Below are 25,371 nucleotides of genomic sequence, written 5' to 3' on the forward strand. Positions count from 1 at the left end.
TGGGGGCTTATCACTGCACCATAATCGGGGAGACCACTTTGTGACATGAGATGTTAATTTGTTTGGCAGCAAAGTTTGCCTCCCATGCACATGCTTGATACACTGGTGGCTGATATCCAGTGCCCAGTGTATTGGCTCGGATCCCAGAAGTATATCTGAAAATGGATGATACCTGATTGTCATATTTACCTTACCTCTATGGACCTAGAAAATAGTACTCTATGTACACAGGCCTTGTAAGTTAAATTTTGCTAGTGGACTGCAGCACTGATTGTGCCACCACTAAAGCGATAAAGTGAAAATATGCTCTAGCCTGCCACTGCAGCATAGCATGGAAGTTTCAAAACTGCAAATTCAACCTGGCAAAATAAACCTTTTGTAAATTTCTAAACCGTCCTTTTTAATAGTCCTAGGTGGAGTTCGCGGAGTTCCCCTTGACGGAATTCCATGAAATGACCAAAAAAATGAAGCAGCAGCTTCCTTAATGCGAACGGATGGTTTCTCAATCCGAGCGGTCGTGATAATCCCCGACCACTAGCATTTAGAACTCTCGCTGGGCGGTAGTCTAGCATTGGATTTTCCTCGCTCGCCAACTTAATGCTGGTGAGTGTGAGTGAGGAAAACACTCTGCTACGCTTCGTGAAGCAGAATTTTTTAGATCCCTGCATGTTCCGCTGAGCATGGAGTGTGGAAAACTCTGACAACTCTGCGAAAGGAGCAGAGTTAACCAACTAGGTCTATATTTAAATACCTATAAATCCCCACTAAGGTAAGCCCAGAGTACCCATAATGCAGTGTGCATGGTATTTAAAAAGTAGGACATGTGAATTTAAGTTATACATGTCCTGACAGTGAAAAATCTCCAAAGTTGTTTTCCACTGAGGCAAGCTTGGCTCTCCCATAGAAAAGCACTGACTTACATGATAACGCTTCATAATGTGTAACTTGAGTTCGGAAATAGCTAAAGTATCTTTCAAGGATATAGTTAATATAAATTTAAAATCCAAACTGATAGTGAAGTTTGATTTTAACCTACTATTTTGAAAATGCCACTATAAAAGTTGGCATTTTCCAGTCTAAAGCCTCTTGCAGCCCTTTCAGAGATAAATCCCAATTCTCACCTGGCGGCCTGCCTAGAGGAGTGAAATATTCTCATGAAAGGTAACAAAAGGAACTTGGTTTGGAGGAGCTGTGATCTCCTTCTGACTGCTTGGCCTGGGGGGATGTGACCACTAACTGCGAATTCACAATTAAGGAAGATTAAGGAATCGCTAATAAAAAGCGAATTTCTTCATACATACCATTTTGCGATTCCTAGATAGCGATTCCTTAAAAATCGCTATTTAGGAATCACAAAATGGAACTATGATACAAATGGCCCCTAAAACCTTGGCTAGTGCACTCTTCCAAACTAAGATGGCTGCATGGACACTTTTTCATAAAAGAATCAGAGGCTTCCATGGGAAGACTACCAAACCTCAGCCGCCGTCATCCCATCACCAGTTGGATTCAACTTGCTTGTCTACCCCGCTGAAAGCAGTTCTAGTTCCAGAAGCGTTTCTAATTCCCAATGTAGAGGACTTCAATGGGGCAACTCTGAGCAGCACCCTGCCCTCCACGAGCCCTCTGTCAGATCAAGCTGGCAGACCACCATGTCAACAAGAAAACTCCTTTGGTAAAAAGAACAAGTTCAACAGTAAACTGTTCACAGGAAAACCTTGGTCCAATCAGCCAACCCATGCTCCACCGCAGTCAGACTTAACTTTTGAGTTTGACCCAGTCTAGCATGAACAGATACCAGTGGTTAGCGCTTTGCTTGTTGACACTAAACATTCTAAAACTGCTAAAAATCTTATCTATGGGTCCCTTCATCAGATTTTGTTGTTGTTTTTCCAATTAAAGATAGCAAATATACTATTTACATAAATTAGAGTGGTATGTTTATGGTGTGGTTTTTTCGACTTATTTACACTTCTAAAGGGCCGTCCAAGTCCCGCTACACTCACTTGCATTCCTGTTGCTGTAATGGCCATGCTACGGTGAGACTCGGTGCAGAACATTCACCCTGCCATTACAGGAGGGGCCTGTTATTTATACCTCAAAAGTGCCATGGGACTCCCGCAGAGCAGTACACTTCCATCGGACTGCCTCAAGCCTGCAATGCTCACCTGCATTCCGACCACTGTAACAACCCTGCTGGGGTGGGACTTGGTCCCCCAGCATTAATCCTGCCATTACAGGAGGAGCCTGTCATTACTGCTTCAAAGGTGCCAAGGAACTCCCGCTGCAATGGACACTTCTAACTGGCTCACCTGCATTCCGGTAACTGTAATGGCACTGCTGCGGTGGGACTCGGTCCAGAACATTCACCCTGCCATTACAGGAGGGGCCTGATGTTGATGCCTCAAAAGTGTGAAGGGATTCCTGTAGAACTGGACACGTCCATCGGACTGTCTCAGGGCTGCAACGCTCATCTGCATTCCTGTTGCTGCAATGGCACTGCTGGGGTGGGACTCAGTCCCCCAGCACTAATCGTGCCATTACAGGAGGAGCCTGTCATTGATGCTTTAATAGCACCAAGGAACCCCCACTGCGCGGAGCACTTCCAACTAGCCGTCTGAGGCCTGCACTGCTCGCCAACTGCTGTAACAGCTCTACTCGTGTGGGACTCTGGTCCCCCAGCATTCACCATGCCATTCCAAGAGAAGCCTGTTGTTGATGCTTCTAAAGCATCAAGGGACTCCAGCAGGCCAAGGGTGGGCCTGTTTGTGCCCGTCCGCAGCCAACCCAGGTTGGGCCCACCCTCTTTCGAGTTTGAGATTTTGGCCCTGGAATTGAGACCTGGTAAGAGCATTTATTTGCAATGGTATTCAATATATCTGTGCCTTAGTTCTGTTTATCTAAAAGGACATCAATAGGGGTATTCTGAAATTAGTGCAAGCTAATCACAAGACAGGCACGAAGGCTTCAGAACCCACCAATGGCATTGCAAACTATTTCACTAATGCCATGAGCCAGTTGAATAAAAATTGCTAATGCTGAGGAAAGGCTGACGGCAGCAAAGTTCGCCTTACGCATTACTATGGAGGCCGCCCGCAATTAGATTGCTTCACCCAGACTAGATTCAGAAAAGGGGGTGGTGATGAACAGAGTGTCTGAATTAAGCAGACCACTCTTACCCAGTCCAAAGATCAGGGCTTGATCCATCACCGGTATTTATCTCACTGTACCATCCCAGCTCAGAACCTGGCTATATGCAAATCAGTCTGTCCCTGGCCCAGTGCATCATGGGAACAGGGCAGACTAAACTACCAAGCCAATTCTTCACCAGAAAGGAGACAAGCTACCGGGGATCGGTTTCTGGCTTTTCAGCCGTCTTCGGCCCGGCTTGCTTGAATCCTGATGGTGCAGTGAGAAAGGGACTCATGTCTGAGTATACCCTGCCACACCTATAGTGGCCAAAAACGATTCAGAAAAGGGGGTGGTGATGAACAGAGTGTCTGAATTAAGCAGACCACTCTTACCCAGTCCTAAGATCAGGGCTTGATCCATCACCATTATTTATCTCACTGCACCATCCCAGCTCAGAACCTGGCTATATGCAAATCAGTCTGTCCCTGGCCCAGTGCATCATGGGAACAGGGCAGACTAAACTACCAAGCCAATTCTTCACCAGAAAGGAGACAATCTACCGGGGACCCGTTTCTGGCATTTCAGCCGTCTTTGGCCCGGCTTGCTTGAATCCTGATGGTGCAGTGAGAAAGGGACTCATGTCTGAGTATACCCTGCCACACCTATAGTGGCCAAAAACGATTCAGAAAAGGGGATGGTGATGAACAGAGTGTCTGAATTAAGCAGACCACTCTTACCCAGTCCAAAGATCAGGGCTTGATCCATCACCGTTATTTATCTCACTGCACCATCCCAGCTCAGAACCTGGCTATATGCAAATCAGTCTGTCCCTGGCCCAGTGCATCATGGGAACAGGGCAGACTAAACTACCAAGCCAATTCTTCACCAGAAAGGAGACAAGCTACCGGGGACCGGTTTCTGGCATTTCAGCCGTCTTCGGCCCGGCTTGCTTTAATCCTGATGGTGCAGTGAGAAAGGGACTCATGTCTGAGTATACCCTGCCACACCTATAGTGGCCAAAAACGATTCAGAAAAGGGGGTGGTGATGAACAGAGTGTCTGAATTAAGCAGACCACTCTTACCCAGTCCAAAGATCAGGGCTTGATCCATCACCGTTATTTATCTCACTGCACCATCCCAGCTCAGAACCTGGCTATATGCAAATCAGTCTGTCCCTGGCCCAGTGCATCATGGGAACAGGGCAGACTAAACTACCAAGCCAAATCTTCACCAGAAAGGGGACAAGCTACCGGGGACTGGTTTCTGGCATTTCAGCCGTCTTCGGCCCGGCTTGCTTGAATCCTGATGGTGCAGTGAGAAAGGGACTCATGTCTGAGTATACCCTGCCACACCTATAGTGGCCAAAAACGATTCAGAAAAGGGGGTGGTGATGAACAGAGTGTCTGAATTAAGCAGACCACTCTTACCCAGTCCAAATATCAGGGCTTGATCCATCACCATTATTTATCTCACTGTACCCTCCCAGCTCAGAACCTGGCTATATGCAAATCAGTCTGTCGCTGGCCCAGTGCATCATGGGAACAGGGCAGACTAAACTACCAAGCCAATTCTTCACCAGAAAGGAGACAAGCTACCGGGGATCGGTTTCTGGCATTTCAGCCGTCTTCGGCCCGGCTTGCTTGAATCCTGATGGTGCAGTGAGAAAGGGACTCATGTCTGAGTATACCCTGCCACACCTATAGTGGCCAAAAACGATTCAGAAAAGGGGGTGGTGATGAACAGAGTGTCTGAATTAAGCAGACCACTCTTACCCAGTCCAAAGATCAGGGCTTGATCCATCACCATTATTTATCTCACTGCACCATCCCAGCTCAGAACCTGGCTATATGCAAATCAGTCTGTCCCTGTGCATCATGGGAACAGGGCAGACTAAACTACCAAGCCAATTCTTCACCAGAAAGGAGACAAGCTACCGGGGACCGGTTTCTGGCATTTCAGCCGTCTTCGGCCCGGCTTGCTTGAATCCTGATGGTGCAGTGAGAAAGGGACTCATGTCTGAGTATACCCTGCCACACTTAAAACGGTGTTGGATCTAGCCCTGATCTCTTGACTGGGTGAGAGTAACCATGGGCGGAAAATCCGTTTCGCTCGCGGATTTTGCGGATTTTCGGTAAATTCGCAATCCGCGAGATTCGCGAATCTCCCGCAAAATCCGCAAATCCGCGAGCAGCGGATTTTGCTCGCACTGTTCGCGTGAGTTCGCGCCCCGTGAATAAGTGCAAAATTGCAGAAATACGATCTTAGCAAAACTGAAAGTAACTACTTACCAGGTTCAAAAGTTCAGGCTCATCATTAGTAGCCATTTCCTGTAGTGCTTCCTGAGGGACCCCTCCAGAGTTCAGTTGCCAGTTGAAACTATTATGTGACCCTGCTCTGAACCTCAGAATAGTTACACATATGCCACAAAGGTCCTGAATTACAGCTAAGGGAGACAAGCAGGAGCCAGGCTGGAAGTTCAAATCCATTAATCAGCCCCTAATGCATTATTGTCAGTTGGGGCAGGGCAGGTGTTGTAACTAATTTTGCAACAATGAAAGCACTTAGCAAGTGCAAAAGATCACTAATCAGGAAGCACTAAGGAAGCAGGTGCCAGCTAAAAAAATATTCTGTGACACATTAATCAGCCCCAAATTAATTCAGGTCACTTGAGGCAGGGAAGGTGTGCTTGCATTGCCACAATAATGTACACTGACTGGACAACCAGAGGGTGCTGTGATGAAACAGAGGGTGGCATGGGTGGGCCAGAGGGTGGCATGAGTAGTCAGAGAGTGGCAGTGGTGACAGAGAGTGGCAGTGATGAAGAAGAGTGTCCCAAACAGGCTGGACACGTAGAAACAACAAGTTCGCGAAACTTGCGACCCGACAGGTAAGTTCGCAATTTGCGACATTGTAAAAAACCCTCGCGAACTGGCAGAAACCCGCGCAAACACAAAAAAAAAAAATCCGCAAATTCGCGAGAATTCGCGGATTTTGCGGATTGCGAGTTCGCAAATCCGCAAAATTCGCGAACGCGAGATTCGCAAAATTCGCCCATGCTTAGGTGAGAGTATTCTGCTTAATTCAGAAACTCTGTCCATCACCACCCCTTGTTGTTAAATATTTTGTCCACCCTAAGCGTGGAAGGGTATACTCAGATGTGAGTCCCTTGCTCATTGCACCATCAGGATTCAAGCAAGCCGGGCCGACGACGGCTGAAATGCCAGAAACCGGTCCCCGGAAGCTTGTTTCCTTCCCAGTGTAAGAATTGGCTTGGTAGTTTGGTTTGCCCTGTTCCCATCATGCACTGGGACAGGAACAGGCTAATTTGCATATAGCCAGGTACTGAACTGGGATGGTGCAGTGAGCTAAAAAACAGTGTTGGATCTAGCCCTGATCTCTTGACTGGGTGAGAGTATTCTGCTTAATTCAGAAACTCTGTCCATCACCACCCCTTGTTGTTAAATATTTTGTCCACCCTTAGCGTGGAAGTGTATACTCAGATGTGAGTCCCTTGCTCATTGCACCATCAGGATTCAAGCAAGCCGGGCCGACGACGGCTGAAATGCCAGAAACCGGTCCCCGGAAGCTTGTTTCCTTCCCAGTGTAAGAATTGGCTTGGTAGTTTGGTTTGCCCTGTTCCCATCATGCACTGGGACAGGAACAGACTAATTTGCATATAGCCAGGTTCTGAACTGGAATGGTGCAGTGAGCTAAAAAATGGTGTTGGATCTAGCCCTGATCTCTTGACTGGGTGAGAGTATTCTGCTTAATTCAGAAACTCTGTCCATCACCAACCCTTGTTGTTAAATATTTTGTCCACCCTAAGCGTGGAAGGGTATACTCAGATGTGAGTCCCTTGCTCATTGCACCATCAGGATTCAAGCAAGCCGGGCCGACGACGGCTGAAATGCCAGAAACCGGTCCCCGGAAGCTTGTTTCCTTCCCAGTGTAAGAATTGGCTAGGTAGTTTGGTTTGCCCTGTTCCCATCATGCACTTGGACAGGAACAGACTAATTTGCATATAGCCAGGTTCTGAACTGGGATGGTGCAGTGAGCTAAAAAATGGTGTTGGATCTTGCCCTGATCTCTTGACTGGGTGAGAGTATTCTGCTTAATTCAGAAACTCTGTCCATCACCACCCCTTGTTGTTAAATATTTTGTCCACCCTAAGCGTGGAAGGGTATACTCAGATGTGAGTCCCTTGCTCATTGCACCATCAGGATTCAAGCAAGCCGTGCCGACGACGGCTGAAATGCCAGAAACCGGTCCCCGGAAGCTTGTTTCCTTCCCAGTGTAAGAATTGGCTTGGTAGTTTGGTTTGCCCTGTTCCCATCATGCACTTGGACAGGAACAGACTAATTTGCATATAGCCAGGTTCTGAACTGGGATGGTGCAGTGAGCTAAAAAACGGTGTTGGATCTAGCCCTGATCTCTTGACTGGGTGAGAGTATTCTGCTTAATTCAGAAACTCTGTCCATCACCACCCCTTGTTGTTAAATCACCCAGACCAGGGCACTTCATGCAACAGCAAAACAAAAAACAATGCCAAGCATGCTCAGACTCCTTGTGTTTTCCATAAGCCTCTCCTTATTTGTGAGGAATCTCATTATATTGAGACAACCACCTCCCCCCTCCCGCCCCCCTCCCCAGTTAAGAAAGGCCACCAGAAACATGCTCCCCCAGATCCCATTCTAAAGAAGGGGAGATCAACTATCAGGGCCAGTGGGAGTGACAGCAATTCTAAGGGGTCTAAAAAGGATGAGGATTCGATACCTCCAAAATTTTCAGAAACACCATTTAAGAAACTATATACGAAGATGGAGAACTTGGAGGATTTTTTTTAACACCTTAGCAGCTATGGAACATCCAGCTCCAGTGCTGGACGTTCCATTGCGCAGGTGCAGTTGGAACGTTCAACGGCCGACGGCAGCACTCCCGAGGTAGTGGTGCCGTCGGCCGCCGAACGTTCGAAGCACTTAAGGGGTTAAGGAAATGAAAGAGATAAAGGAAAGGATCTCTATATTTGAGAAATCTGTAAGCAAACCCATAGCCTTGCTCAAGAAGACAGATCAAACCCACGCCATTTCTAAAATAAAGGTAACTTCACCTAACCCTAATATGCCTTCCACTCCTTGTCCTACTTCCCAGCAATCACCTCTTGCATCCCCTGAGATTACTTCAGCTCTGGATAGTGCAGCTTATGTATATGATACTATACACCTTCCATCATAGGCAACCCCGTAAAGCCTATAAAAACGGTAGATAAGAATATTAGTAATGAGAATCCTGTATATTGCTTTATAGCAATGAAGGAACTAAAAGATGTTTAATGGAGAAGAGAGAGGCAGACAGGAACAAATGTGAGAGCAGTGAGGATCCCAAATGTACTTGTTAACTGTGCAAAATGTACAACCCAGATTTTCTCTTTCAATATTACGATTAGGCACTTTGCACTTTAAGGTTTCTCTTCCTAAAATGGGGGTATGGTCACAGACGCTTCCTAAACGTTTATACAATGGTACCTCTGATCCATCTACAATGCATTGTATTCTGTTATGTAAATTTGATAAGAAAAGCACATTTTACGACCTTTGTTTGTCACTGGAAACTATGTTTACCATCAGGAATCCTTTAACTACATCTTTACGTTAGACAATGTGGACTTATGCTATCCTGTCTTAACTTTTATCATAACTGCCAACCACAGAAGAAAACACCTTTCATATCTGGAAGCACTAAAATATGAGGTTGGGCTTTCATAATATACTGTAATGTAGTGAGACACTCTAGCCACTTTTAAAAGGCATGAGAAATTAATTTTAATGAGGTGACCTTTAAGAGACCTATTTACAGTTTAATACTATTTCACCTGCTAAATTATTTTAAAACATGTTCTGATATACTGTGAAAAGGAATGTAACTGCATTTTCCCCTACTTTTATTCTGTTTCATTCTTGTGACTCTGTTATGGATATCGATTTTTTCCCGAATTTATGAATGAATGAAATTACGTATTAACTGGTTTGGTACTGTTAGATGCTCTACACCTGTTGCTTTGAGTGTAGCTTGTCTGATTTGTGCCATAGCTAAGCAGGACTGAGATAGATTTGAAATCAAAATGACCTAAATGGACCTGATACAGATTAGTGACATTATTACTTGGTAAAGTCTCACAACAACCACAACTAATAATCCGCTTTCTCACAGAATTGCTTTATACACATGACAAAGTACATCTTCTTGAAGTCCTGTTGGTCTTAAATTCTCTTTCATGACTTGGCCCATAAGAGCTCAGTGTGTTTTTTTCTCATTTGCTTATTTTCATACTTATGTCTTCCTATTTGAAGACAAGGAAACAGATGCAATCAATCAATCAATCAATCAATTAGGGTTTGGTAAAGTGCAACTAATCACCAATGAGGTTCTCAAGGCATGGGGAGCACGGGGTGGCTCCGTATTGTGCAGCAGTGATCCAAAGAGCCAGTTCTTGAGGTCCTTCCTGAACTTGGGCAATGTGGGAGATTGCCGCGGTGGATTGGTAGGGTGGTACAGGCTTTGGCTGCGAGGTAGGCAAAGGACTTTCCTTCCATTCTAGTCTTGTTGATACGAGGGACGGTGGACAGAGTGAGCTGGGTTGACTGCAGGTGTCTTTTGGGTGCGTGGACAGAGAGTCGACTGCTCAGCTATCAGGGCTGGACTGGCCGTAGCGGTCACCGGGCGTTTCCCGGGTTGGCCACTGGGTGGTGGCCAATTTTAGGCCCCTGGGGGATGGATTGTTACAGGGCTGTTTTTGCAGCATAGCTGCAAAATCGGCCATGTAACAAAAGTGTCCAAAACCGGCCCCGGCAAACAGCTTAGCCGCTCCCAGCGGGGGCGGCCGAGCTCTTTGCCAGGGCCAGTTTTGGTTCCCAGTCCGGCCCTGTGAGCTATACGGTTCCATTGTTGTGAAGGGCCTTGTATGCCTAGGTGAGGAGTTTAAATGTTATTCTTATTTTGACTGAAAGCCAGTGGAGATCGCGCAGGTGTTGTGTTATGTGACTGCGATGGGGGATATCGAGGATCAGTCTGGCTGCGGCGTTCTGGACAGTTTTCAAAGTAGTTTCTTATTAATTATAGCATAGAAAGCATTGTCGTAGTCCATTCTACTGCTGATTAGTGTGTGTGTGACTTCTTTTCTGGATTCGGTTGGGATACATCTGAAAGTCTTTCAGAGCATGCAGGTCGAGGATAATGAGTTAATCTGGTTTCGGTTGGGATACATCTGAAAGTCTTTCAGAGCATGCAGGTCGAGGATAATGAGTTAATCTGGTTTAGGTGCCTATAGATCATTATTACTCACTTGATTAAGTTAATTATAGATATATTACTGAAATTCAGCGAAATAAAAATCATAAAAAGTCACAAGGCAACAACATACATGGCAATATGTTAAATACAAAACTGCATAAAAGAACATTCACTGATATCAATAATTGGTCAAATATGTAAATAGATGGTGTTTTGTTAAATACTGGTTCCTAACATAATAAGACTTCCGCCTCTCTCCCTTTCCTGCTGAACGTATGTACTGAATGCTCACAACTCGTTATCGACTGGTGTCTGGCCTGGTGTTGATATTTGCAGATCAATGCTGCATTGATCTTTTGAACACATGATGGTGTTCCCTTGATCCCCTGTCTCTCTACCTGTGATGCGGAGAAGCCTGTACTCAGGCATATGCACAATTCCCTTGTTGAACAACTGTAACTCAATCCTAATTGACTTAGATAAGCATTTAATTGGAAAACCTCTTCTTTAACCTTACTGCTTGTAGATTTGAAAGTTTAAACTCTGCAAAATGAAAATGTGCTGGAACTCTTTAAAGGTAAAGCCATTATTTACAAACTAGTTTTTATTGTGTAGCTTGAAATAATTTGCAGTCAAGTTATACTTACTAATTTGTGGTGCATAGAGTAAATTTGAAGTGTCTATTTCACGCAAGAATCTTCAACGTAAACAAGTATTTTTCTGATTCACCGCCTCATGTTAGTAAAGTGATTCATCGACTGCGTCTCCTAAATAATACAATCATGACTCTACTCGATTTTATAAGGGGAAAGGACTTTTAGTGGAGTGCTTCTTTAAGACCAACAAGAAGACAGCGAGAGACTAAGGCAAAAAACTGAAGTACAATTAGATTAGGTTTTAGTTTACTACTTACAACACAGTTTATATTACACGGCCAATTGAAGGTATGTTAACTCATTAGGCGTGAATAAGCACATTTGAAAAGCCCTGTTTAGTATATTTTCTGTATTATGATCTTTTTTCAGACTACAAATTCTGGCCAACCCATTTTGAAGAAATGATGTAAAGAGATCCTACCTGTAAAAATAGACAGATATCTCTCTTCTCCATTGATAACAAACAGCCCATCATGAAGTATTGACTGTGTTGAGGGTCTATGACAAAAGAGTTCTCTCCGACTCTGCAGATTCACACTTTTCTTTTGCTTCTTGGCAGCAAACAGCATCGCTTCTCTGTGCATGCCATTTCATTTCTCTTCCAGGCTTCACTATCTGCAATATGTTTAGGTGCTGATGCTGAAATGTGTGTATGTATTATGCTTAATGAACCAGCATTACTTATTACTATTGCTGCTCATTCATATGCATCCTGACATGAAAGGTCACCAGTGATGAAGCTGCTATTTGAGCAATATGGACATATTGGCCACTTGTATCATGAGCACTACAGTGGGACTCTGAGAGTGGTCGGCGGGTAACTGGGTGGTGGGTGAGTGGATACACATGCGCTACATGCAAGGCACTTTGAAATAAAATAAATAAAATGCCACTTATCTTGAATGCAAAAAGAACAATTGATGGACAGAATGCAGAACGATGGCATACATTCACCCCAGTACAGAGATCTGGACCTAAATCCATCGTTTTTTTGCTCACCATGCCATTCCAGTTTGTACCCAGCCACATGCAAATCAGTCTTGACCCTGCGCCCAATGGGAACAGTCCAGCCTGAACTTTCAGGCCGGTTGCTCCCTGGACTGGAAACAAGCTTCCTAGGATTGGTTTCTGACTTTCAGCCCTCATCAGCCAGGACGCCTTGAATGCTGCACAACAACACGTCGTCCTTGCACCAGTTCTCTTCTTCTCTTGACCAAGCTCCAGCACAGACCCCAGCCAACTCCCTTACCCATCCTGGCGCTGCTCTCATGCTGGTATCCAGCATGAGAGAAGTATCACAATTGGAGGGAGTTGCCTCTCATCGCTCCAGAGGGCACTGGAGGAATGTGATTGCTCTCAAGCCAGTTGTCTACCACAGTAGGGTTCAGAGGTTTAAAGTGCACATGTCACAAGGCAGCTGGCCAAAGAGACATGTGCATTTTAAACTTCAGTGCACAATCAGCCCACCACTTCTTCCTGCTGCTGTCACTCAGCAGGCCCTGACCAGTACTGACACTCGGCTTGGGACATGTTGATGAAAAATAAAATGGTAATAAATTAACTTTATTACGATTTTATTTTTCATCTCTGGGGCATTTAAGTTAATTGGGCAATGCTCCTCCTCTCTAATGGACGAACCGTCCCTGACTATGGTCGCTTGCATAAAGTTGCACGTCATAACTTAGGATGTAAAGCCATCAAAAACAATGTAATGGTCTGAACAAAATTGGGCAATCTGGATATGTATATTGTTTTTCATGTTCAATAAAATCTAGGAGGCCTATTTACCAAACACTTTTGGAGCATGTACAAATGAATGCACTGACAAATGCAATTCCCGTGGAAGGAGATCCATGCCTTCGCCTTTCTGATATTTTATGTTCAGAGTGCGCATGTGGAGTTCGACCACATTTGTAGGTCCATGTTTGTGGTGCAAATATGGGCATAGAACAGAAGAGTGGACAGTAAGTTAAAAATCTCTACAATAAGTGTGAGGCAATTACTATTCACCAAAACTCTACTTACATCTATTCAAGTAGTGCAACAGGCCAATTAGTGTCAGATCTAATCCACCCAAGCCATGAAAGAATTCACACACCACCAAAGGACACACTGCTAGGGAATAATGTACACATCAATGGATGCCAGAAATATCCACAGGGGAAAAAATCAAGAACCAGTTCATATCACATTCATTATATCTACAAACCTACAGAAGTAGCAATATATTTCATAATTTAATAACAAGAGACACATGAACAAGGACACAACAACAAACATAGAAACTTATCACTACAGACTAAGGGGAACACATATAACCACAGAGGTACATTAACATTAAACACACGTACCATTACAAAGGAAGTGGGAGAATCCATAGCCCTGACTCCAACACATTCTACACCAGTTGAAACACAGTACAGCACTCTTGGACCAGACCCTCAAATGTTTTGCCTTAACCTCCACTGTCTCTGAATCCGTTTCCATTGGCTCTTAGAACTCTGTGCACATTACCACTGTTAACCAGTGCTAAAGTGATTGTGCTCTCTCTTTAAAGCAGAGTAGAATAGGTGTTAGCAATGGGGGTCTCTAGCTGGCAGAGGTATGCACTTTGTCCAAGTAAGGAGCCTTCTTTCTAGTCAAAATAAGGGAGTTACACACTTTAGATAACCCCTGTTCACGCCCTTGGTAGTTTGGCACGAGCAGGCAGAATTCTCCCAAAGGCAATGTGAAAAGTATTTGTACCCAAACACACAGTAGCACAGTGGAAATACTACAAATGTACCCCACACTACTTTAGAAAAATAAAGTATCTTTCTCTAAACCAAATAAGACTATAACAAGAAAAATCTGCAATACATATATTCAACTGGGGCTATTACGACATTGTGACAGGCCTACATCCAAAGTACGTGACCAATTGTGAGGTATGCAGGACAGCCACAGAGTTAAACAGACCCCCAGGTAACAGTACCTCGGAAAATGAAGTCAAAAGATGGTGCATGGTGTCAAGGAGTTCAAGCGTATATGGACAAAGCCGAGGCTGGCTCCTTACTGCCATAGTAGAGGCGAGACTTTGAATCCATGAGGAGGCGAGGCATTGAATCCAGGCTGGCAGGAGAGGCAGCATCAGCAGCGAGGCATCGTTATGTTCAGCACTGGGGTGTCAATGAGTTCACAAAGTCAGCCACATCGATAACTTGCAGGAGTCTGCAGGCATTGGAAAGCATCAGAGCTGTGGTGCATGTGGGGTGGTGCATCCTGCACTTCACGAGCCATGCTCACAGCCTCAGTGCATGTCAAGGTGGCACTGCCTGTGTCGCTTACTGCATTGGTGTTATTTTTATCAGGTTGCAGCACCAAACAAATGATTCCAAGGGCACCAAACTGGAATTATCCTCCTTTGCCAATCAGGAGTCCTGCAGTTGAGTCTGGGTGCTGTTTAGTAAGTTGCCGGTGAAGTCTTTGTGTCCCTGAGATTTCAGATCAGGAGGCAAGCTCTACTTCAAGCTCTTGGAGAATATTCTTAGGAAGGATACCAGAGCGAGACAAAAGTCCAGTCTTTTCCACTGCCCACAGTTAGAAGCAGCAACTGTAGGCAAGCCCAGCAAAGCTACACACAGTAAAGGGGCAGTACTCCTTCTGATAGATGTTTGGCGCTTCTTCTTGGCAGGATACAATTCGTCCAGAAGTGATATAAAGCTCTGGTTTTAGGTCCAAGACTTATACCCAAATTTCTCTTTGTTTCAAGAGTCTCTGAGATCAGTAAAAAACAGTTCTATTTTTCCTGGTCCAGTTGCACTACAGGAGGTAGGGTCAGCACTGTGAAGAGCATACACAGCCTAATCAGGTGCTAGTGAAAACTCCTACCCTACTCTAAATGAGGAAAAGTCTATTCAGCCTGGCTATGAGTAACTTAGGAAAAGAAAGACCAACCTCAATCCTACTTGTGACTGTCTACAGTGAATGCACATCCACAGCTCTTGTCACTCCAAACCCAGACTGTGAAGGCACAAACAGGCAGAGGTACACAGGATGGTTAAAGTGCCTACTTTCTAAATGTAAACTCAAAGGAGATAATGGACAGAGCACTGCAACTTTTCAGGCATTCACCCCCAGCCAGAGATTTGGGTTGAATCCATCATCATTATTTAGCTCACTTCGCCACACCAGTTCAGACACAGCTATACGGAAATCATTCTTGGCCCTGTTCCTCATAGGAACAATCCAGCCCGCACTGCCACGTCATGTCTCCCTGGACCAGAAACAAGCATCCTGGGACTGGTTTCAGGGTAACACCCCTCTTCATCCAGGCTAGTTAAATCCAGTGGCAATGTGAGCAAGGGACCCACGTCTGGGCATACCCTACCAACCTAGGCAAACAAAGCCTACCAACTTAGGCAAACAAAGCAAACACAAGGAGATGATATATGGAGCGCTGAAACTTGTCAGACACTCATCCTCAGTAACAGATCTTGGTTGAATCCATCATCATTCTTTAGCACAGTTCGCGACCCCAGTTCAGACACAGCTATATGCAAATCATTCTTGGTCCTGTGCCTCATGGGAACAGTCCAGCCGAACTGCCAAGCCAGTCAATCAATCAATCAATCAAGGCGCTGGGGGGGGGTCGCTACTGCTCGAACAGCCAGGTCTTGAGTTGTTTCCTGAAGGAGAGATGGTCCACGGTCGTCCGTAGGTGAGTGGGGAGGGTGTTCCAAGTCTTGGCCGCCAGGTAGGAGAAGTATCTTCCTCAGACGGTGGATTTCCAGATTCGAGGAAGGAGGCGAGGGCGAGGCTGGCGGATCGGAGCTGGCAGGTGGGAGTGTAGAAAGTGAGGCAGCTGTTGAGGTACTTCGGGCCTATGTCGTGGAGAGTCTTGTGTGTGTGGGTGAGGAGTCTGAACGTGATCCTCTTGTTGACTGGAAGCCAGTGAAGGTCTTTCAGGTGGGTAGAGATGTGGCTGCAGCGAGGGATGTTCAGGATGAGTGGAGCTGAGTCGTTCTGGATGCGCTGGAGTATCTTCTGGAGTTTGGTAGTAGTTCCCGCGTAGAGGGTGTTCCCGTAGTCCAGACGGCCTGGGTGACCGTCTTCCTGGTTTCGGTAGGGATCCACCGGAAGATCTTTCGGAGCATGCGCAGGGTGTTGAAACAGGAAGACGAGACGGCGCTTTCTTGCTTGGTCATCGTGAGGGAGGAGTCCAGGATGAAGCCTAGGTTGCGTGCGTGGTCTGTTGGTTTGGGTGCGGTGCCCAGGGCAGGGGGCCACCAGGAATTGTCCCAGGCAGAAGGAGATGGTCCTAGGATGAGGACTTCCATTTTGTCTGACTTCAGTTTAAGGCGGCTGGTCTTCATCCATTCTGCGACGTCTTTCATTCCTTCCTGGAGGTTGGCTTTGGCGGTGGCAGGGTCGTTGGTGAGGGAGAGGATCCGCTGGGTGTCGTCGGCGTAGGAGATGATGTTGAGGTTGTGTAGGCGAGCGATGGCTGCGAGGGGGCTCATGTAGACGTTAAAGAGGGTGGGGCTGAGCGAGGATCCTTGCGGGACTCCGCAGATGACTTTGAAGGCCACGGATCGGAACGGGGGGAGGGGGACTCTCTGGGTTCTTCCGGTGAGGAACGAGATGATCCATTTCAGGGCCGCTCTTTGGATTCCGGTGTTACTGAGGCGCTGTATCAGGGTGTGGTGGCATACGGTGTTGAAGGCTGGTGAGAGGTCCAGGAGGATGAGGGCCGCAGTTTCCCCGTTGTCGAGCAGGGATCTGATGTTGTCGGTGGCTGCGATGAGGGCGGTCTCGGTGCTGTGGTTTGCTCAGAAGCCGGACTGTGAGGGGTCGAGGTATCCGTTGGTCTCAAGGAAGGCAGAGAGTTGTCTGTTGATGGTCTTCTCGATGACTTTGGCTGGGAAGGGGAGGAGCGAGATGGGGCAGAAGTTCTTGAGGTCCGTGGGGTCCGCAGTGGGTTTCTTCAGGAGGGCGCTCAGTTCAGTATGTTTCCAGCTTTCCGGGAAGGTGGCGGATGCGAAGGAGCTGTTGATGACGAGTCGGAGTTGGGGTGCGATGATGGAGGTGGCTTTGTTGAAGACGTGGTGTGGACAGGGGTCCGTGGGGGAGCCGGAGTGCATGGTGTTCATCAGGCCGGCTGGGTCTTCGGTGCTGACAGGGGTCCAGGTGCAGAGGGTGGTGTTGGTGGGTGCCGGTTCGGTGGTGGGGTGCATGGTCATCGTGGTTGAAGCGCCGAAGCTGTTGCGTATGTTGGCGATCTTGCAGTGGAAGAATGAGGTGAGAGAGTCGCAGAGGTCTTGCGAGGGTGTGATGTCATTGTTGCAGGCGCTGGGGTTGGAGAGCTCTTTAACGATGCTGAAGAGTTCCTTGCTGTTGTGGGTGTTGTTGTCCAGTCGTTCTTTGAATGCTGTCTTCTTGGTGGTGCGGATAAGCTGGTGGTGTTTGCGGGTGGCGTTCTTGAGGGCTGTCATGTTTTCTGTTGTCTGGTCGTGGCGCCAGGCTTTCTCGAGGGTGCAGCAGGTTTTCTTGGAGTTCTTGAGGTTGTTGGTAAACCACAAGGCTTTCCTGCTGCCGGGTCTGCTGGGAGGATTCGTCAGCGGTGCGAGTTCGTCAGTGCAGTCGGTGAGCCACTGAGTGAGGTTGTGGGCTGCTTCGTCGGGGTCAGGTGTGTTGGTGGGGGGATTCTGGCTGAGGGAGATGGTGAGCTTGTCGGCGGTGATCTTGCTCCAGATTCTGCGGGGGGTCTGTTGCGGGTGCTGGTGGGTCGTGGTTCTCCTGAAGTTGAAGGGGACGCAGCTGTGGTCTGTCCAGTGTAGTCCGGTGGAGTGGCTGAAGGTGATGTGCTTGCTGGAGGAGAAGATCGGGTCAAGCGTGTGGCCGGCTTAGTGGGTAGGGGTGTTCACCAGTTGCTTGAGTCAGAGGTTGGCAAGGTTGTTCTGATGGGCGGCGGTGTTGCAATCCTTGTTGTTCTCCAGGTGGAAGTTGAGGTCCCCTAGGAGGATGTAGTCAGTGGAGGTGAGGGCGTGCTGACTGATCAGGTCTGCGATGGCTTCGCTGAATTGTATGCGTGGTCCCGGGGGCCAGTAGATGAGGGTGCCCCTGAGGGTGGTTTTAGGGTCGATGTGTATCTGGAAGTGGAGGTGCTCGGCGGTGGTCAGGGTGTCGTCTGAGTTGGTCGTGATGGGGATGGTGTTTTTGTGGACGATGGCGATGCCTTTTCCCGTTCAGTTGATGCAGTCCTTCCGGGTGATCTTGTAGCCCTCCGGGATGGCTATGGCGATGTCGGAGGCTGAGGAGGCGTTCATCTAGGTCTCTGTGAGGAAGGCGACGTCTGGTGATGTTGTGTCCAGGAGGTTCCAGAGTTCGACTGCATGCCTGTGGATGGAGCGGGTGTTGAGCAGGATGCACTTGAGGTGGTTGTTGCTGGTGCTCAGCTTGGCGGGGGCAGTGTCGGTTTGGAGGCAGGTGAATTTGCAGGCTTGGCAGGTGAAGGGTCCGTGGGTCCGTTTCAGGGCGGCCTGGTGGCAGGCGGGGTTCGGCCGGTGCTGAGTCCGTGGAGGGTGGCCGCGTCGTAGGTCCGTTGGGTGGGCTGGCGTCGGTGGGGTCCAGGGGTCTAGGCTCTGGGCGCGGTCCAGGCGTGGACGGGCGCAGACGGGCTTGCCTTTGGCGCGCCTTCAGCGCACAATCGGACTCCGCCATATGTGGTGGGGAGGGATAGAGGAGCAGCTGGGAGGCGGAAGAGGGGTGGAACGGGGATCGGGATACAGAAAAAGTAGGGAGCGGGGCTGCAGGGGAGCAGCGGCAGGGAGCGGGGAGGGGGTACTGGTGGGAAAGCGGTCACGAGAGGGCAAGGAGCGGAGAGCACAGATCAGGGGCACAAGGAAGCGTAAACCAAGCTCAACAAGCACAGGGAATGACAAGTCAACGAACAACACAGATCAGGGCACAAGGCAGAGGAAAAACAGCACAGGGAATGACAGTCACAAGGAAAGAACAGACCTATGCCACAGGGGCAGCGGCGACCGAGCGTGGCAGGCAGGGGGACCGGGTGCACTCAGTGGGAGCTGCGCGGCGGGTGGAGCGACCTTCACAGACCAGGGTCAGGTCAGGTCACGTTCACCGTCGCGCGGGCTTGCCCTAAATAGCCGGTGGGAGGGAGGAGCAGCTGGGAGGCGAAAGCGGGGTGGCACGGGGATCGGGATACAGAAGTAGAAGGGGGCGGGGCTGCAGGGGAGCAGCGGCAGGGAGCCGGGAGGGGGTACTGGTGGGAAAGCGGTCACAAGAGGGCAAGGAGCGGAGAGAACAGATCAGGGGCACACGGAAGCATAAACCAAGTACAACAAGCACAGGGAACAACAAGTCAACGAAGAACACGGGTCAGGGCACAAGGCAGAGGAAAAATAGCACAGGGAATGACAGTCACAAGGAAAGAACAGACCTATGCCACAGGGGCAGCAGCGACAGAGCATGGCAAGCAGGGGGACCGGGTGCACTCAGGGGGAGCCGCGCGGCAGGTGGAGCGACCTTCACAGACCGGGTCAGGTCAGGTTATGTCTTCCCTGGACCAGAAACAAGAATCCTGGGACCGGTATCGGGATAACACCCCCTCTCCAGCCAGGCTTGGTTGAATCCAGTGGCAAAGTGAGCAAGGGACCCATGTCTGGGCATACCCTGTCAAGTTAGGGCGAACAGAGCAAACACAAGGAGATAATGGACAGAGAGATAAAACTTTTCAGACACTCACCCCCAGTCAGAGATCTGGGTTGAATCCATCATCATTCTTTAGCTCACTTTACCCCCATTCCCCCCCCCGCCTCCTTTGTTCAGATACAGCTATATACAAATCTATCTTGGTCCTTTGCCTCATGGGAACAGTCCAGCCCGAACTGCCAAGCCATGACTTCCCCGGACCAGAAAAAAGCATCCTGGGACCGGTTTCTCTGTAACATCCCACTTCAGCCAGGCTAGCTTGAATCCAGTGGCAATGTGAGCAAGGGACCCACGTCTGGGCATGCCCTGCCAACTTAGGGCGAACAAAGCAAAAACAAGGATATGATGGACGGAGCATTGACACTTTTCAGACGCTCACCCCCAGTCACAGATCTGGGTTGAATCAAATATCATTCTTTAGCTCAGTTTGCCACCCCAGTTCGGACACAGCTATGTCCAAATCAGTCTTGGTCCTGTGCCTCAGGAGAACAGTCCAGCCTGCACTGCCAAGCCATGTCTTCCCTGAAACAGAAACAAGCATCCTGGGACCAGTTTCTGGGTAACACCCTTCTTCAGCCAGGCTAGATTGAATCCAGTGGCAATGTGAGCAAGGTACCCACGTCTGGGCATACCCTGCCAACTTAAGGCGAACCAAGCAAAAACAAGGAGATGATGGACGGAGCGCTGAAACTTTTCAGGCACTCACCCCCAGTCACAGATCTGTGTTGAATCCATCATCATTCTTTAGCTCACTTTGCCAACCCATCATTCTTTCGCTCACTTTGCCACCCCATATAAAGTACTGGGGTTTTAGGTCCAATACTTATATCCAAATTTCTCTTTGTTTCAAGAGTCTCTGAGCTCAGTAAAAAACAGTGTTATTGGTCGTGGTCTATCTTCGCTACAGGAGGTAGACTCAGCATTGTGTAGAGAATACACAACCTAATCAGGTGCTACTGTAAACTCCTACCCCACTCTAAATGCAGAAAGGTATATTCAGCCTGTCTATGAGTAACTTAGGAAAGGCAGAACACACCTCAATCTCCCTTATGACTGTCTAGAGCGAATGCACATCCCCAGCTCTTGTCACTCCAAACCCAGACAGTGAATACACAAAGAGGCAGAGGTACACAGGAAGGTTAAAATACCTACTTTCTAAAAGTGGAATTTTCCAACACACAATTTAAAAACTACCTTTACTAAAAGGTCTGTTACTAAATTCTGAGTTCAGAAAGCCTAAATTCCAAATCTCTAGTTGTTTCAAATTGAAAGTTACACATGTCAATTTTATAGTGCAACTCTAATGAAAGCCTATGGGAGAGCTAGTTCTTGTAATAGTGAAAAACAAAATTACCAGTATTTCACTATCAAGAATTGTAAAACACACCATGTCTACCTTTCACAGGCACTGCTCCCTTCCCATGGGGGTACCTTGGGGCTACTTTAGGGGTGACATACATGTACGAATGGGAAGGTTAGGGCCTGGACAGTGGGATTACCTGCTAGGTTGACATGTCAGTTAAAGCTGCATGCATGGTGTGGGTGGCACAATCAGTGCTACAGGCCCACTAGTAGCATTTGATTTACAGGCCCTGGGCACACTTAGTGCATTTTACTAGGGATCTACTAGTATATTAAATATGCCAATCATGGATAACCAATCGTAATCACAATTTACACCAAGGGCATATGCACTTTAGCACTGATCAACAGTATTAAAGTGCCCTGACTCCTTTAGCGAACACAAATAGGGTCAAATAAATTGGCGGTAAAAGGCAGAAGGTTTGGGGATAAACCTGTGAAAATGGCCAGGTCCAACAATAGGCTAACACCCAATTTGCACTTTTAATTTCACACTACAGCAAGGACCATCTGCACAGATGGTCATTGCACTACAGCAACAACCATACCTAAAGCTCTCCCAGCTGTTTGAGGTATACTTCACAACAAATGGAAAATAGTTGCACTGGAATTTAGAATGTAACTTTTCCAGTGGGAATTTCCTGGCACCTGATTCCGGCCTCTTGCTCCTTCGTGGTTGGTCTGAACTTGTGACTTTTGCCTGGTCTCATCCTGATCTCATGCCTGGTCTTGCACATCAACAAAACTGCGAGGGGCGCTTTGTGGTTTTAGACACTATACTTACCTTAAATCTATAAAATTGTATATCTCTGGTTCTACTGTTTGCAATTTTGTTTTTTGATGTAAAATAATGTATAAAAAGTGACCGTTTTTCTAAATTGATATTGCTGTTTGTGTGCTGTATAAATACTTTACGCATTGCCTCTAAGTTAAGTCTGACTGCTTTTGTGTCAACGTACCAGAAGGTTCAGCACAGGTTAATTTTGTGTTTCATACTTAAAAGAGTTGTGATTTCTGCTTGATTAGGGTTTAACACCCCTCAAGCAGTGACTCAATTTTCTACTTAGTCTTACAATGGGGTTCCTCTTGACCAGAGCCTCCAGTTATTAGTGGTGTCTTGGGAATAACTGGCCAAATTCCGGCAACACCAAAGAAATCAATGAAACCCTGACACCCACCTCCACTTAGGAGTGCCCACCCAGAAGATTTGTGAACAAGGGTGGGCTAACCAAAGCCTTTTCATGTTTCCACACTCTTGCCTCTTTGGTATGTCACTTTGGCTGAATTTTAGGAGGCCTGGAAGCAGCTATTTTTCGTCAGTAGGCCATCACTAGTGGCCTTAAAGAAGTGTTTGCTATGGTCAAGGTTCATCAAGCACCTCAGACTGAATTGCATAAGGATGTCTGCCAACTCCTGTTCTCCTGAAAATCAGCCATTTCCTCTTGTGCTCGAACAGATCCCTCCTGACGTCACTATATTTATGACCCAATGCATCTTCTGCCTTTGGACTAAAAACATCCCCAATGTGTACAACTCATAAGGTGTCTGGTCCTGCTCCACTACAGTTAATGCTTGTTCCAAAGGGGAGCTCTGTGTCACAAAATTCTCACACAAAGCAGGACAGAACCTTTCCTTCAAACCATAACAGAAGTGATGAAACAGCTCTTGGGTTAGACAACTTACTTATGATTAATGTTGGACTGTATAGTCTTCCTTATGAATATTAAAATGTACTTTGTTGGAGCTATTGATTTGGAATTATCTTTTATGGTATTCATTTTCCCCTTTAGACAGTGTGTATAATCATTTTTTCTGAATGTATTGACATATTTCTTTCTATTCCCCATCCTGTTCCATGTTGGCTCCCCTCCTTGCACTAAGGCTCGATCATGGACAGTTTAAATCATAATACCATTCTTTAAACCCATGACACATTTTGCTTTTGCTAATTTAAAACATTGTATATAAATCTGTACATTTTTAAAAATTATGTTGAAGTTTGTGAAGTGCTGGAACTCTGTTAAAAGTTGTGGGAATGCCTATAATCCAATATGTGTGTTTGTGGTGACCTATGTGCTACGCAAACAAATGGAATGCTGAATGAATCATACATTCACCCCCATTCAAGTGATCTGGGTTAAATCCATTGTTCTTTTGCTCACCATGCCACCTCCGTTTAGACCCATCCATATGCGAATCAGTCTTAACCCTGCGCCTCATGGGAACAGTCCAGCCCGAATTGCCAAGCCAGGTCCTCTCTGGACAGGAAACAAGCATCCTGGGACCTGGCCTGGCAGTTTGGGCTGGACTTTTCCCATTGGGCACAGGGTCAAGACTGATTTGCGTATGGTAGGCTCCAAACTGGAATGGCATGGAGAGCAAAACAACGATGGATTTAGGCCCAGCTATCTGTACTTGGGTGAACGTATAAAACTGTTCTGCAGTCTGTCCTTCAATTGTTCTTTTTGCATTTTTCACCCTGAGTGGGACGGGTATGCCCAGATGTGGGCCCCGTACTCTTCATGCCACTGGAGTCAAGCTATCCTGGCTGATGAGTGCTCAATGCCTCAAACTGGTCCTAGGATGCTTGTTTCCAGTCCAGGGAGGACCTGGCCTGGCAGTTCAGGCTGGACTGTTCCCATTGGGCACAGGGTCAATATTGATTTGCATATGGCTGGGTCCTAACTAGAATGGCATGGTGAGTAAACATACAATGGATTTAGAACCCAGATCTCTGTACTGGGGTAAATGTATGACATTGTTCTGCATTCTGTCCATCAATTGTTCTTTTTGCATTTGTGGTGACCTATGCATGAACTGCAAATATCATGTTTCTACAACATATTGTCTGAAATTACTCACATGCACCCTCCATCTAGCCTAGCCATATATGAGATAACACACAGGTCCAAACTGGAATGGCATGGAGAGCAAAACAATGATGGATTTAGGCCCAGATATCCGTACTTGGGTGATTGTATAACATTGTTCTGCAGTTTGTCCTTCAATTGTTCTTTTTTCATTTGTCACCCCGAGTGGGACGGGTATGCCCAGACGTGGGTCCCGTACTCTCCATGCCACTGTTGTCAAGCTATCCTGGCTGATGAGGGCTCAAAGCCTGAAACCTGTCCTAGGATGCTTGTTTCCAGTCCAGGGAGGACCTGGCCTGGAAGTTCAGGCAGGACTGTTCCCATTGGGCGCAGGGTCAAGATTGATTTGCATATGGCTGGGTCCAAACTAGAATGGCATGGTGAGTAAACATACAATGGATTTAGGCCCAGATCTGTGTACTTGGGTAAATGCATGACATTGTTCTGCATTTTGTCCATCAATTGTTCTTTTTGCATTTGTGGTGACCTAAGCATGAAGTGGAAATATCATATTTCTACAACACATAGTCCGAAAGGGTGCACAGACATAATATCGACTCCAAAATATCGATTGGACATAATATCGAGTACTAAATATAGACTGGACAAAATATCGACAGGACAGAATATAGATAACCAAAATATCGTTTTTAAGGTAAGTGATTTAATATCGACTGTTAAAAATATAGAAAGTAAAAATATTGAAGTATATAATATAGATAGTTAAAAATATCGATTTTTTAATAATATCTAATTTTTTATAGTGTATTTTTATGTTATAATATGTGTGAAAAGTGTGTATTTATGTTATAATTAATTGTAATTAATGAATTTTGTTTTTATAATTATTGCGTAATTTAATTCTGTAGCGGGTTGTGGGTTTATAGGGGAATAGGGTGGGAAGTAATTTAATTATAATTAATTAAATATGTAAATTTATTTATGGATAGTAATTTTTGATTAATTGTTAATTAATTTATATTTAATAATTAATTAAATTTTAATTTGTAATTAATTGTAATTAATTGATTAATTAGTAATTATGTAAATTTTACTAATTTATTTTCTGTAGCGGGTTGTGGGTTTATAGGGGAATTGGGTGGGAAGTAATTAAATTATAATTAATTAAATATGTAAAATAATTAATTGGTATTTATTTAGAATTGATTATTAATTAAGTATTTATGGGTAATTATAAAAATTGTATATGCCAATTAATTTAATTTAATTGATTAATTATTAATTATGTTAATTTTAATAATTTATTTTCTGTAGCGGGTTGTGGGTTTATAGGGGAATAGGGTGGGAAGTAATGTATTAATCATTAATAAAATATTAACATTTATTTAAAT

This window comes from Lissotriton vulgaris, chromosome 7 (assembly GCF_964263255.1).
Source record: "Lissotriton vulgaris chromosome 7, aLisVul1.2, whole genome shotgun sequence".
In the NCBI taxonomy this organism is placed as follows: Eukaryota; Metazoa; Chordata; class Amphibia; order Caudata; family Salamandridae; genus Lissotriton; species Lissotriton vulgaris.